Source organism: Morone saxatilis, unplaced genomic scaffold (assembly GCF_004916995.1).
Source record: "Morone saxatilis isolate NCDOM2014 unplaced genomic scaffold, NCSU_SB_2.0 Contig2, whole genome shotgun sequence".
In the NCBI taxonomy this organism is placed as follows: domain Eukaryota; kingdom Metazoa; phylum Chordata; class Actinopteri; family Moronidae; genus Morone; species Morone saxatilis.
In genome coordinates this window covers 23,445,294-23,458,207 of record NW_023339762.1, presented here as the reverse complement: position 1 = coordinate 23,458,207, position 12,914 = coordinate 23,445,294, and the positions used below count along the sequence as shown (strand labels likewise).

Genomic DNA, 12,914 nt, shown 5'->3' with positions numbered 1-12,914 from the left:
TTTTTTCTACATTTTGGGTTTCAATGTCAGGATTATTTTAGCTACTTTTTGACAAGGGAGGACAGACCCTCCGTCGCAGTGAGTATACTAACAATCCCACCCACTGCTGTGTACTGTACAACAGCCCTTGAGAGCATGCCAACTTTGATTTTAAAATTAGTATACTGGAGCCCTCAGAGTGCATAATGGGACCAGGAATATGAATATGAGTCTAAGGTGTTTGGATGCAGGACCGCAACAAAGCTGTAATCTGTATGTTCTGTGAGTGCGGCTCTGCTTCTGAATGAATAGAAGATTGCACAGGATTAGATGGGATGCCAGATGGCACTGATATTTGACATGTGATCATGTATATATTTGTTGTGGCTTCATGCCTCTCCAATAATACATACTCCCTGAGGAGGTAAAATGACCAGTGCACCAGCAGCATCGATAGGTGCATATACTGTAAGTTCATGGCTGTCTCTAAATGTCTATTCTAGCCAAAGTAGAGGAGCGGTTGTTTGCCAATCCACTTAACAGCAAAGCAGAACATTTTTTTGAAAACTTCCTGCCAACTGCAGTAACACCCAAACCTGTCAATCAAACAACTGTAGGCTACACACACACAGGCAAACACAGACACACATGAGTGTGCGCACATGCACCGAAATCCATAAGCAAACGTAATTTCACACAAGCCGACATCCCGCAACGCGCAGGCACCCAGCAACGCATTCAAGCATTCAGGCAGATCGATAGGCTTTCAGGAAGCCAGTAACACCCAGGTTGAGCCCCTGAGGCTCTAACCAAGTTACTCAGCACTTTCCCCGGCCACTCAAGAGGAGCCATACTGGGCTCAGGGCCAAGAGCCAAAGACAGGAAAGTAGCATACGGGTGAGAACAAAACTTTTGACACAAAGTAATTCTGTCACTTCTGTGACAGCAGCCATCATTATCTCCTTAGTAAGTGAGTTCACAGTTCACTTGAAAAGATCTTGTTGAGGCGTGGCCTTTGTTGGTGCAGTCAAAAGTGTGCTGTCAAGTATTTGGGGGTTTGAAATATTACTTTTATGGCATTTATCTGGGTTGCTTTTCACGCATTACAGCATCTACACACAGCCAATGTATTTTAAAATGCTGTGGTTTTCTGTTCGATTTAATTGTTTTTTTCTGTTATGCCCTTGTTAAATGTCATACCAGTGCCTGAATTTAGACCTCTCATAGGACCAAATAGTGGTTCAGACTCTGATTTGATGAGTGAAACCGAAAGGAATGTCTCACAAATGAAAACATCAAAATGAAACCTTCAGGGACAGTCTTAAAGCTCCATTTTGGAAAGCACACAAAAAGTGTTTCAGACATGTGTTTCTTTTCATTAGATGTTGAGCCATAGCAGACACTGAAAATAGCCTTCTTTATAATGCAGGAGCAGGAAAGGAGAGAGATGGAGATGAAGGGAGGGATAGAGATTGGGGAAATTTTAGCTCGTTGTGGGAATACTCTTATTTGATAGGCTATTCCCTCCGGGGGCTTCGGATTTTTACTTATACCAGAATATGACTCATGAAGAAGGAAAAACTGTCTGTAAAAATAGACTGAAACATTATAAAAAACAAGAAAATGTATTCTTTATGAATGCATATTCACTTCACTTTTGGTGATTACTTGACATGTGTTTTAATAGAGCATAGAAAATAATCTATTTAACATTATTTTAATAAATCACTAATATGTTGGGGTTGTATTTCAGAAAAAAAATATTACTATGATTTCAAAGAAACTGACAAAATGGGTGATTTCTAGGATTCTAGTCTACACTGTTTTCAGTTTAAACCCTCGCTAACTTCTAAATGTATCTTGATACAAATACAAAAACAGGTGAGGATAAACACAGGGTAATGACAACATGTGTCACCCTATACACAGCTTGTGTTTACAAAGGAAAACAAATCTCAAAATTATGTCTCAACGTGATGTCACATTTAGCATGCTGGAGTGCGATTATTAAGCAGTTCATTTTAGGTTTGACCCAAAGATAGAGCATGAAAATGTCAAGTAAACTAGACAGCAGTTCCAATTCTGAATGACACCTGTATTCTCTTTGAAAATGGAAAACTCAGGGATTGGCTGGGTGCACATGTTTGTGGTCTTATCACGAAGGAACAGGTATTCTAAAATAACACGAAACGGCTGCCTATGTGTTGTCACTAAAGTTAAACTTTCTTCATAATTAGGGTAATACTTTTTGTAGTGCACAGGAGTAAAATATACAAGGAGGAATGCATGGAGAGGGGGCTATAAAATAATGAGGTGCAGATACTCCTGTGGATGGTTTGTTTGTGACAATGAAAGAAAGAGGAGTATGTGGCTCGTTTGATGGCTGTCCTCTGCAGTTGCTACAGAGAAAACCCTTGTTTATAGTCTATAAACATAACTCCAGATGGAAGAAACCGCATTCAACCACACACACACACCTCGTTTTACAATTGTAAACCCACACACAAACACACATATTCGCTTCCTACAGCAGACCATGTGTAAATATAGAGAAGATTTGGTGTTGGTGATAAAATGACAACCCTAATTATCAGATGAAATAATCCTTTGATAAAGTATATGGCATATTTACATCACTTTCAGAATGTATTGACATCCCAATAAGCTCATCAAATTGAGAAACAAAGGTCTTTCTTTTCCACTGTAAATAAAACATCCTTCTAAACAGTGAAATAACCACAGCTATCAGTTTACTTTTAATTTTATATTGGGGACTTCCAATAGTGTTTAAAACATACACCATATAACTGAACAATAAAAACATAGTAAAACATAATGTTTGATCTTCTTCCAATTAACAGGTTTTAGAACTAACAACTAAAGTTAATAGTCAGGAAGAATGTCTTACTGTATTAGAAGCCTACTTGTTCCATAGGGAATAACCATTTAAAATAAATAATATTAACTGTGATAAATATTGTGATTTTCCAACCCTCCTGGAACTAAATACCTTATGTAAATCAATGCAAACAATTTTCTTCATTAAAAGAAAAAAGGAAACCTTTGCAATCTTGCTAATGCTTATAGAAATGGAACCATATCTGGTCGGCAGGGTTTCTCAAACCATCACACCAGGAGAGTTCTATTGATGTGGTATCCAGTTGTTTGAAACATTTTTATAAGAACTCAGTGAAGCCATATGGCCAAATTGATCTCCTGAGTGCAGTACATGAAAAGCTAATGTAATGTTTCCAAGAGGGCAGTACAAAGGTTATTTCCTTCCAAGAGTAGACCGTGCAGACCTAAAATGACCACATGCTCTTTTAGACCAGTCTATCAAACTAACAAGTGTATATAGGACAGAAAAGCATCCATGTACAAGAGAATGCCGCACTGAAAACAATTTTAAACATTTAGTGTGTCCAAACAATATCAACACTTCAGCCATAAACACCAGAATAAAGTCCTGTTTACAGATTAATCAAAGTTTAAACACAAAAAAATCAGCTGTAGAACTTGTAGGAAACAGCTGGATGACAAGCAAATCTCGCCTTAAATCTCTGTTTAAACATTGTGGGCGAAAAAAATTCAACTGTGGGAGTGTTACACATGACCAAAGACGACTTTATTCTGCAGACCCATGCCACCCCTTCTGACTCATCCCACACGGGACAATTATCATGTGCATTTGAAGTCTGGTAGTCACACACAAGACACTATCAATTATGTTCCACAACAGTGCTCAAATAATGCAGATTCTCAAAAAAATTGTAAATTGAATGGGAACACAGTAAATGGCTGGTTCAGTCAGAAACACTTACACAGTACGTCAATGAATTCACCATCTCATGCAAATGGATATTAAGTGAAATTTGGCAGAGGATGCTCTGCTCTCTGAGGACGCTCTCAAAGAATCTGAGCAGTAATGAGGATTTTGATGGCAGAACTAATTCCTAAAAACTTTTGCGACATGCATGAACATTACATTTAACATGAGTTAAATCAGAACTATCAAAAGCTAAGAAACGAGGAGGAGGAAGGTTCATCAGCAAAGTAAGTAGTTCGATTGCAAAAGCCAAAGTGAATGTGATTGGATGTTTCTAGTCAGCTGGTATCCAAGCAGCTGATGAATATGCCACTAATGATGAAGCATGAATGGAGCAGCGGATTCAAATCAGCTAATGCAAGGTCCACTTTGGTGCTTTGCTTGAGCAACGCTGCATTTTTGAGTCCTGTCCCCACAGGAGCAGATACATATCAAAGGCAAATGATAAACGTAACAATGATTCAAACGCAATAGTGTACAGAACGATAGCTGGCAGTGCTTTAACATTCTGTTCATTATACTGCGCATCCACATCCACAATGGACTCATTATCAGTCCTAAACATTTGTTAAGCCCACTCCTTCCCACTCATCAGACACCCACCTGGTCACCAACAATGCAAAACATGATGATTACAAATACAAGCAAGTTCAAATAAGCAAGTATTTTAAACAACAACTCTTCAAGATGTTTCTAATCAGGTTTCCAACTGGTGCAAACTGTTCTGACTGCGGTCTCTGATTATCAAGATGTGTCAACGTCTGGACAGAATAATGTAATATTAATCATGATAGTTCATATCTGCTTGCCAAAAGATCTCAAGAGCTGCAATTAAAAACATCATGTTACTAATTGATGAACACCCTGTTAGTGAACAGCCTGCATTGAATTAAACATGTGGAGTTTATTTTCCATTCTGGGAAGGGTGTGAATAATGTCTGTTAGACCTACAAGCAGATAAACTGCGATTTGAATCCAAAATGTAAACTCGTTCCCTGTTAAGTTTGCTGGGCAGAAACGACAAGAGTAAAGGAAGGAAGCAGGAGCGATCTTCAGGGGTCTAAGAAGCAGAGGAAGAGAAACTGTGAGAGACAGAGGACAGACACACTAGAGGCCACGAGAGAGAGACACAGTATATCAAATGATTGCCAACTGCACCATGATTGCAGATGGGGTCTTGGCATATCTGTCCCTGTGCCCCTGATGCCCTGTGATTGCAGCCTCTACAGGCAGCCTCTCAGGGCCAGTTAAACTGATGCCAGTTTGTGTGCCAGTGGACCAAGACGCCAATTCACAGCCAGCAGCAGATGTGCTGACAGAAAGGTGAGATATCCATCTGAATGTCATACAAGATGAAAATGAATACTGTAAGTATCATAGAATAAAATACCTTTTTAGCATCAATAAAGTCGCCTTATGTAGTTTAACTTGTCAGATTGACAGCACATAACTCAAACAAGGCACCACGCCTTTTTTTCCTCATGAGAATTTGCTTATTCAAAAGTGGCTATTATCAATATTCATGTTTTCATTATGGATGGAATGACATTTATGAAAGGTGTCACTCATAGAGGTGAACGCACAGAGAATTAACACCAATTATTTCCCAACTCTACAGTTTCCCCTCAGCGCTAGTGTCTTTCAAGCCCATTCTTTTTGTTTTCCTGTTTTGATTCACTCTCACTGCTCTCATCTCTGTCTTCTTCGGCTGCAGCAGGCTGTGTCTTGTAAATCCCAAAGCCTTTATTCCCACTTACCTCATGGAACTTGTTTTAACCACATAAAAACAATTAATAAAATATTTTTAAAGTCCTCCTTCACTCAAACATCTGTTTTTCTTCTTGTTCCTACAGTTGGATGTTTGAGCTTCACTGTGCAGACTGATGTATGTGCAGAGTTTGACACTGGAAGGATGTTTTCACATTCATCTCCTGAAAGTGGAAGGTTTGTCTGTGCTCATGGAACTTCTGATTTTAAGGGGTGGGTCCTATGAGCATAATTTGTGACATCACAAATAGTCACATTCACATTGAAGTAGGAGACATCTTTTGGATTTGGAAATTAAATTTTCTTTGCAAAAACATAAAAAAATAAAAAAAACATTTTTGTTCAAGCAGATTATTTGTATATGTCGCAACATGTCTGGAGGGGATCTTTAAACAATTCAGTCCTACATTGTTTTGCAATGTTTTAGCTCATAATAACTCATCGTTGCTCGACTTCGCATTTTCAAGTAATACATTTTTTAGAGAATTTTTAGGAAAGTTTGTCACATTTTAGCTATAATATTCTGAATTAGCCCATAGATGTTGTTAAATAATTCATAAATTCTGATGCATGATATCACTGTAAGTCCTGCATTAAAAAGTCATACAGCAGCCCGTGTTAGAAGTAATTGTTTGTTATCCTAGTCAAGAATTCTCATGGCTTTTTCTTCTGTCACTGATGATTTGCAATGTACCATAAAAGGATTTGCTGCCACTTCAGCTTTACATTCCACTCTCTCTTTTTTCCTCTCCTGTACCTCCTGTCTCCTCTTTCTGCAACATCATTATTCCCTCAGCCTTCCATCCCAGCCCCTCTAACTACCATCTAGCAGCAGCCTGCAGTCACAGGTTGACCCAAATAAGGTTCACTCTAAGTCCACCAGGGACCCACATGGATTCTTTCTTTATCTTGGTTCACTCTTTAACCACACTATCACCTGTTACAACTACCATGCTCACAGTACAAATATCGTACATACAATGCTCAGAGTAACAAACATAGAGCATTGTATGTAGAAACACCCACCCACACACTACCAGTACACACATACACACATGAATGCCCATACCAGTAATGGCCTTTGCTGTAATTATAGTCATTTGTCAAAAGCACACCTTGATTTATGGTCAAATTAAAAATACACCAGAAAGGAAGCTGCAGGTCCCGGTGACTCTGGCTACAGAGGGTGATTAATGCTACGCCATTACAGGCGTGAGAGTGGCATGATCAGGATATGCACCCTGCCATGCAGACATAAGCGAGGGAGAACATCAATCCACACATCCACAGTCTGTGGATGACCTAGTAGCTGCAGTACATTGGTACTTGGGGTGCCATTGAGTGAGGTTTTGGTGGGTTGGGTGTAGCGTAGGGCAGGTTATATTGCCAAAATTAGTAAGTAGGGCAACAATGTGTGGGACACAGCTGTTCTTAACTCACAGTAAAGCTTCACTGTTTGTTGCTTTGCTCCATCTCCAAGCAGGAAATCTCCTTCATAATTGACTTTTTGCTTTACTTTATGCAGATACCACAAGACAAAAATAAATTTGGCTATGGGCCTGAAACATGGTTGTATTTTAGTGAGCAACACCAATAAACAGATGGGTAAAATATGCTTTTACTACGCTAATTGGTAAATATAATATGTATATTTATCCTCTTTTACTGGGGAACATCTGATAGTTGTTCGTCTAAAGTAACAGTGGTGAAATAATGAGGTACTCAATGACATTGGAAAAGGGCTGAAGGGATGTGCTGGTTGAAGAGCATAATGCAGTGAGTAACACATTTAGTGGGCTGAATAGAGAAGAAAAAGCATGTATCTGCATGAGCAACAGATACATTTGAATGAAAGTGTAGCCGAGAAAAGCAACCTTTAAAACGGCAAATAAATCACAAAACTCATCTTTCATATGCTGCATGATGGAGAATTTAATGAAAGATGAGAGTGTGTGTGTAGTACGTGTGCATAAGTTTATGTTTGTGGGGTAACAAATAATTCCCTGAACAACATTATTGTGTGCTCTGAGCAGGAAGGACAGCAAACTTTATCACCTCAACTTAGAAAGCAGAGCCGAATAAGAGAGAAGCAAAAATAAAACAGATGAGAGAGCTGTTCCATTTGTCCAATTTATCTAGGCTATATCAGAATTCAAGTACTTTTAAATTGCCTCGATGATAAAGTCGGAGGGAACACAAGCGAGAGACAAGAATTGTGCCAGCGAGGAGGTCTTTGGAGCTCAATGCAGTTAATATGCCTTGGGCCCGGTGCCAGCCAGGAGAGCTCCACATCCACAGACTGCTGCCGAGCATGAAGTGGAAGTCTTACTGCCAGCAATGCCAAGCCCGGAGAGGACCTCCTCCTTTAGGTACATTTTTTTGTACAATTTAATCTTAAGGAATGCTAAATTAAGGAATGTGAGTGATGCTATAGAGAATGCTAAAGGCTACCATGTTTTTAAGAGTAATCATGTTTGGTGGTGGGATTGTAGAAAAGCACAGAGCCATGGTCTTGCTCTGCAGGATACAGATAAGGTGGCTCTCCTCATTTCTTCTTCACATTTTATTGGCTGTCAGTGTGGTATGCCCTATAGCTTCCCAGCACACCATAAAATCAAAAACCACATTTCCGCCTAAGGTTTGCATAAATTAACAGCACATAATGTCTTCTTATGATGGCCTCTTGAAAAAAGCATACCAGGAATTATGGTACTTCATAATATCAGTAATGCTGTCACACAGTTTTGATATTATGGACTACTATTATTTCTGTCAGCCTGCCAGGTTGGTGACAGAAAACTGCATCAACTTTAAGGCCACCTCTGAGGAGGCAGCAGCAAGGCAAGAAACAAACAGCTTGCAAAACTAAGGTGAGCTATAAGACCATTTCAAAATCAATACACCTCATTGCTGTATTTCTCTGCATTGTGGCAAAACCCACTGAGAGAAAGAACGAATAAAAGTACTTTTCAGAACTGAGAACCTAATTTATCCTTCAGTAAATGTCATTCACTGCCTGGCTTGCCTGATGCATCTCGACCCTGTGGAGATGGTGTTTGGTATTGTTTGGAATACACTTCTTTTGTAAAATGTAGGTGAAGAATTCCACATTCAAATTTCAATATAAAGGCATGGGTCTTTCTGAAAAATAGTTTCCTTTCTGTGCATCTTCAGAATGTTCTCTTTGTTGCAGTGAAACAGAAAAAGCCTCAATTGAACTGGCAGCATAGCACTTAGAGCGAATAAAGGATCAATTCTGTTGATCACAGTTATATCATCATATATTTTTTTGTCCAATCTTCATTTTATTCATTTTTCAGCAGAAATGGCATTCCTCGCCATTGGGTTAAATAACTTATACCTGAATAATCTCAACTCCTTGGTAAGAAGCAATTTCCAAGATTTTCTATTAAGCCTTATATATTTAGAATTTATTTTCAGCTTTTCTTCAGAATGGCTTTTAAATTGAGCTGTGGGCTGTAGGCAGTGTGAGGTTAATTGTATAACATTTCAATCTAGCAGTGCAGATGTACAGATTTTATGTTTTAGGACACCACTGGCGACGTCACCGATGACATCAATAGATTTACTGAGTCTGTGGGGGATTTAATTTGTGAAACAATACAAGCAACTGTACCCAAACCCAAAAAACATGGAATATGAGAATTATCCAGGATGGCGTAAACACAGCAGTCCACAACTTAAGGTTTGGAAACATGGACAATTATAGCAGCAGTGTTCAATCTAAGAAGAGAAGTAAAGGAGGCAAAAAGTGTCTACGGGACAAAAATTCCAGGAAGGCATTCAGAGGCGCATGTGGCAAGCTCTAAGAACTATGACAGATTACTGACTCAGTGGTGAGAAAGGCATGGTGAGACTTTTTCACCTCAGAGACTTGAGTATATTCTGGGTATGCTTTCAAATACTCAAATGCTCCTGTACTATCGAAAGCCAACGGTATGGAATAAGCACGGCCCGCAAGGCCTTGCAAAGACTGTTTATTCACCGGAACATACAGTGGTACTGTACCTGCCTACCAGGCGCTGCAAGAATAGGACTAGGACCCAACCACCCAGATAACAGCCTGAGATCAGGAAGAAGGTACCAGATACAACAGGCCAGCACTATATGATTTATGAGTGTAACAGCTCTGAAACTGAGACTGAAACCGTGACTCAAAACCATGGGATGTTTTCTAGCTCTTGTGTATCTGTAGTGTCACTGGTTAACTCTAGGGGAAGTTAGTTACTTCAAATATCCTGATATAGGATGAAAGTAACTTTACATGACAAACTTTGGCAGTTTCAGTAGCAAAATAAGAAGTGGACAAATGGTTGTGCATTAAAGATGACACCATTGATACGACACAGTAAAATCACCTAATCTAGCAGAGATGGAGCACACCATTTCACATGAAGGGCTTCTTACACATGCTGTCTGTGAATGAAAACACTGTCCTATGAGGTGAGAAAGAGACGTTATTGATGTCATTCCCGATTGACCCATCTCCATTTGCTTATACGTTTCTATTTTGACATGCATCCATTTTTCATGTAAGCGTGACCAGCTGAGTAAGAGGAGAAGGATAGGAGGTGTGAATGGAGGACAAACAAAACAGAAGGACAAGTAGCAAAACATAGAGCTAGAAGCCAGGAAATGTACGATATTAATGATGGAGTGACAGACAGAACAGGCGTAGCACCAAGCAATGGGAGAGAGAGAAAGAATGAATGCACACTGTACTACGTGTATGTGTTTGTGTTTCAGATATGGCCATTAGCCGAGATGGATGTCCTTGAACCCGGGTCTGCACCAACAGGTATCTCTCGCTAACAGACCGCCCCTCCACTGGTAATTACACAGGGAGGTCTATAGCAGGTGGCACAGGGCTGAACAGAATTTACATAAATCTGCATGTGTCACTGGGCCTGGCTGCAGCCTCTGGCACTCTGTATGAATCACGCTCACGCTCAGCAGACAATTTGTTCAAAATTTAACAAAATGGATGGGGGGAGGTAAAAAAGTATCAATGCTCTCTCTGAAATCCATACATACTGGTGAATGCACTGAATAATTTGTGCTACAATATGGCTTTCCCTTCCACTTTTCTTTGAAAACCAAAGGAAGAATAGCTGTATACCTTGTATCAGCTAATGGGGATCCAAGAATAAAGAAAAAAAGGATAAATCACACACATGCACGCTGTGAACAAAAACAGACACACTGACATTATTTCACTTTTATCACTGTTATGAAACTGCACACTTACATCTGATCTATCCATCCGAGTTGAATGCCTAAATCATGTGCCTTATTTGCTTCCTTTGTAGTTTTCTTTCATATGTTGTTTTTTATCATGGTTTTATTGTTTTTCGGCATGCTGTTCAGCTTCAGTACCTGCTGAGGCATTGTGTTTGTGCAAGTGCTTTGAATCTTTTCTTTAACATTTAAAGTGATCAAAAACAATGTAGCGCGTCTGTTGTGCAGTTATGTATAGCTATAAATCAAACACACATACATATTTATGTGCTTATTTATGTACTCTATGTGCATGTGTGTGTAAGTGCATGCTTGTCAGCACTGGCATGCTTCTGTCCATAACATGTGAGCAGTGGGACCCCCCATGGTGAGAGGTGTTTCTGCTGACAGGAGCATATTCAAGGTAATAGAACCACTCTGTCGTCCCAGAGCAGAGCACTAAAGCAGAACTGAGTTCTGTCTCCTACTATACGCACCACTGAACCTCCAGATGACAAAATGCCTCACTGGCTGACCGAATGAAATACAATAAAGCCGAAAAAGGAGAAAAAGAAGATTGAAGGAAAAAATGCTCAGATTTGTCATATTTTGCCGTCTAGGTAGGAAAGTATGTGTTTTCAGTTGCAAAAGCTGTCTGTCTCTGTGGAGTACCACTTACAAAAGTTTGTGCTTAAGAACACCTATACAGTGGTGGAGCCAATTTCCATAGGGGTAACCTAACAGTGGCAAGTGGAGTGGCACATAAATTAGTATCATGTTCAAGTTTTTTTGCATGGCAAACTGCTGTACAGAGGTTTGATTATGATGTTTGCTTATGACCAAAATGTATCTAAAATAAGCCCCTGATAGTTTCATGTATGGGGAGGCAATAAGAGAGAAACAGCACCATTTTATTTATTTATCATTATTATCACCATCTTTCACTACTTTTGTAGTTTGTACTTGAATTGGTTCCTCTGTTTCTGTTCTTACTTTCATCAACGGCTGATTTTCGCATCACTGTCCAAATTTGCTTCCCATTCGTTTCTATGTGGAGAAAAACTCAGCTAAAGCACCCTAGCCATAAAAGAGGAAAATGTGTTTATAGTGTATATAGATAAAGCACATGATGTGCATGTCACTGAAGCAGGTAATGAAATTCTACCAGTGTAGCCTCGTAATGTGGAGAGCAACACAGAGGGATGATGAAATAAATAAAGAAGTTGCTGAATAATGAGAAGGGAATGAAAACAAGTTCCACAATAAATGACAGATTGCATTAACAAACTATAAATTATTCCTATTTAAATTTACATATTTCCATTGTATTTCATCATATTGTACAAGCAAAACAAGTCAGTGCAGAAGTGAATGTATTGTTGAGCAAATGAATTAGTGAAAACTTCTTCGGCTTTGTAGAACGTCACCAGGTCGATCTCTGCGGAGAGATATGCCGGCAGCCATAACTCACAGCCCCGGAGAAGCAGACTGCTAGCCAGCAGTCATTATTGCTGATCTCTGTGGAGACGTAGTGGAGTTGTGCAGGTAGGCATTGCTGGAGGGTCCCAGAGGAGCATGCTGGACCGATAACTTGTGGCAGCAATATGGAGCTGAGAATTGAGAGTCTGTAGGGAATCTGGCAGGCCACTGCAGTAACAAAAGGGTGATGAGGTTGCCTCCCAACTGGCTCTTAGATGGACTCCATGAGAACGACCACTTTCTAGTGAACTCAGCGCCCTTCCTCTCAACTCCCTCTAAAATGTTTTTATTAAACCGGCTGAGATCAAACATACATTCCTGCATAAAAAGGAAAATACAACTCAGAGGCTGTTGGGGACCGAGTTCTCTGGAAGGCTAAGTTGACCTCCGCATGGTAACCAGTGCATTGGGACTGGAGAGCTCCAGCAGAATATTCACAAGGAGCAGACACATGCATATGAGCACAAAGCACACACACTGTTAACTGAGCAGCCCAAAACTGTCTTCAGGGGAGGAACAAAAGAAGAGAAAAAGAGGCTTTTGTAAATATCATCCAATCAAGGAGAATAATTCATTTGCAGACACAAATTATGTTGTTGTTGTTGTTGTTGTTGTTGTAACAGTT

General features: G+C 39.7%; 1 protein-coding gene across 1 annotated transcript in view; it reads right to left on the bottom strand.

Moving 5' to 3' along the window:
* cdh13 (cadherin 13, H-cadherin (heart)) overlaps nt 1–12,914 on the bottom strand; it is a 319,140-nt gene that overhangs the window by 205,391 nt on the left and 100,835 nt on the right. The gene's annotated exons all lie outside the window — the stretch shown is intronic.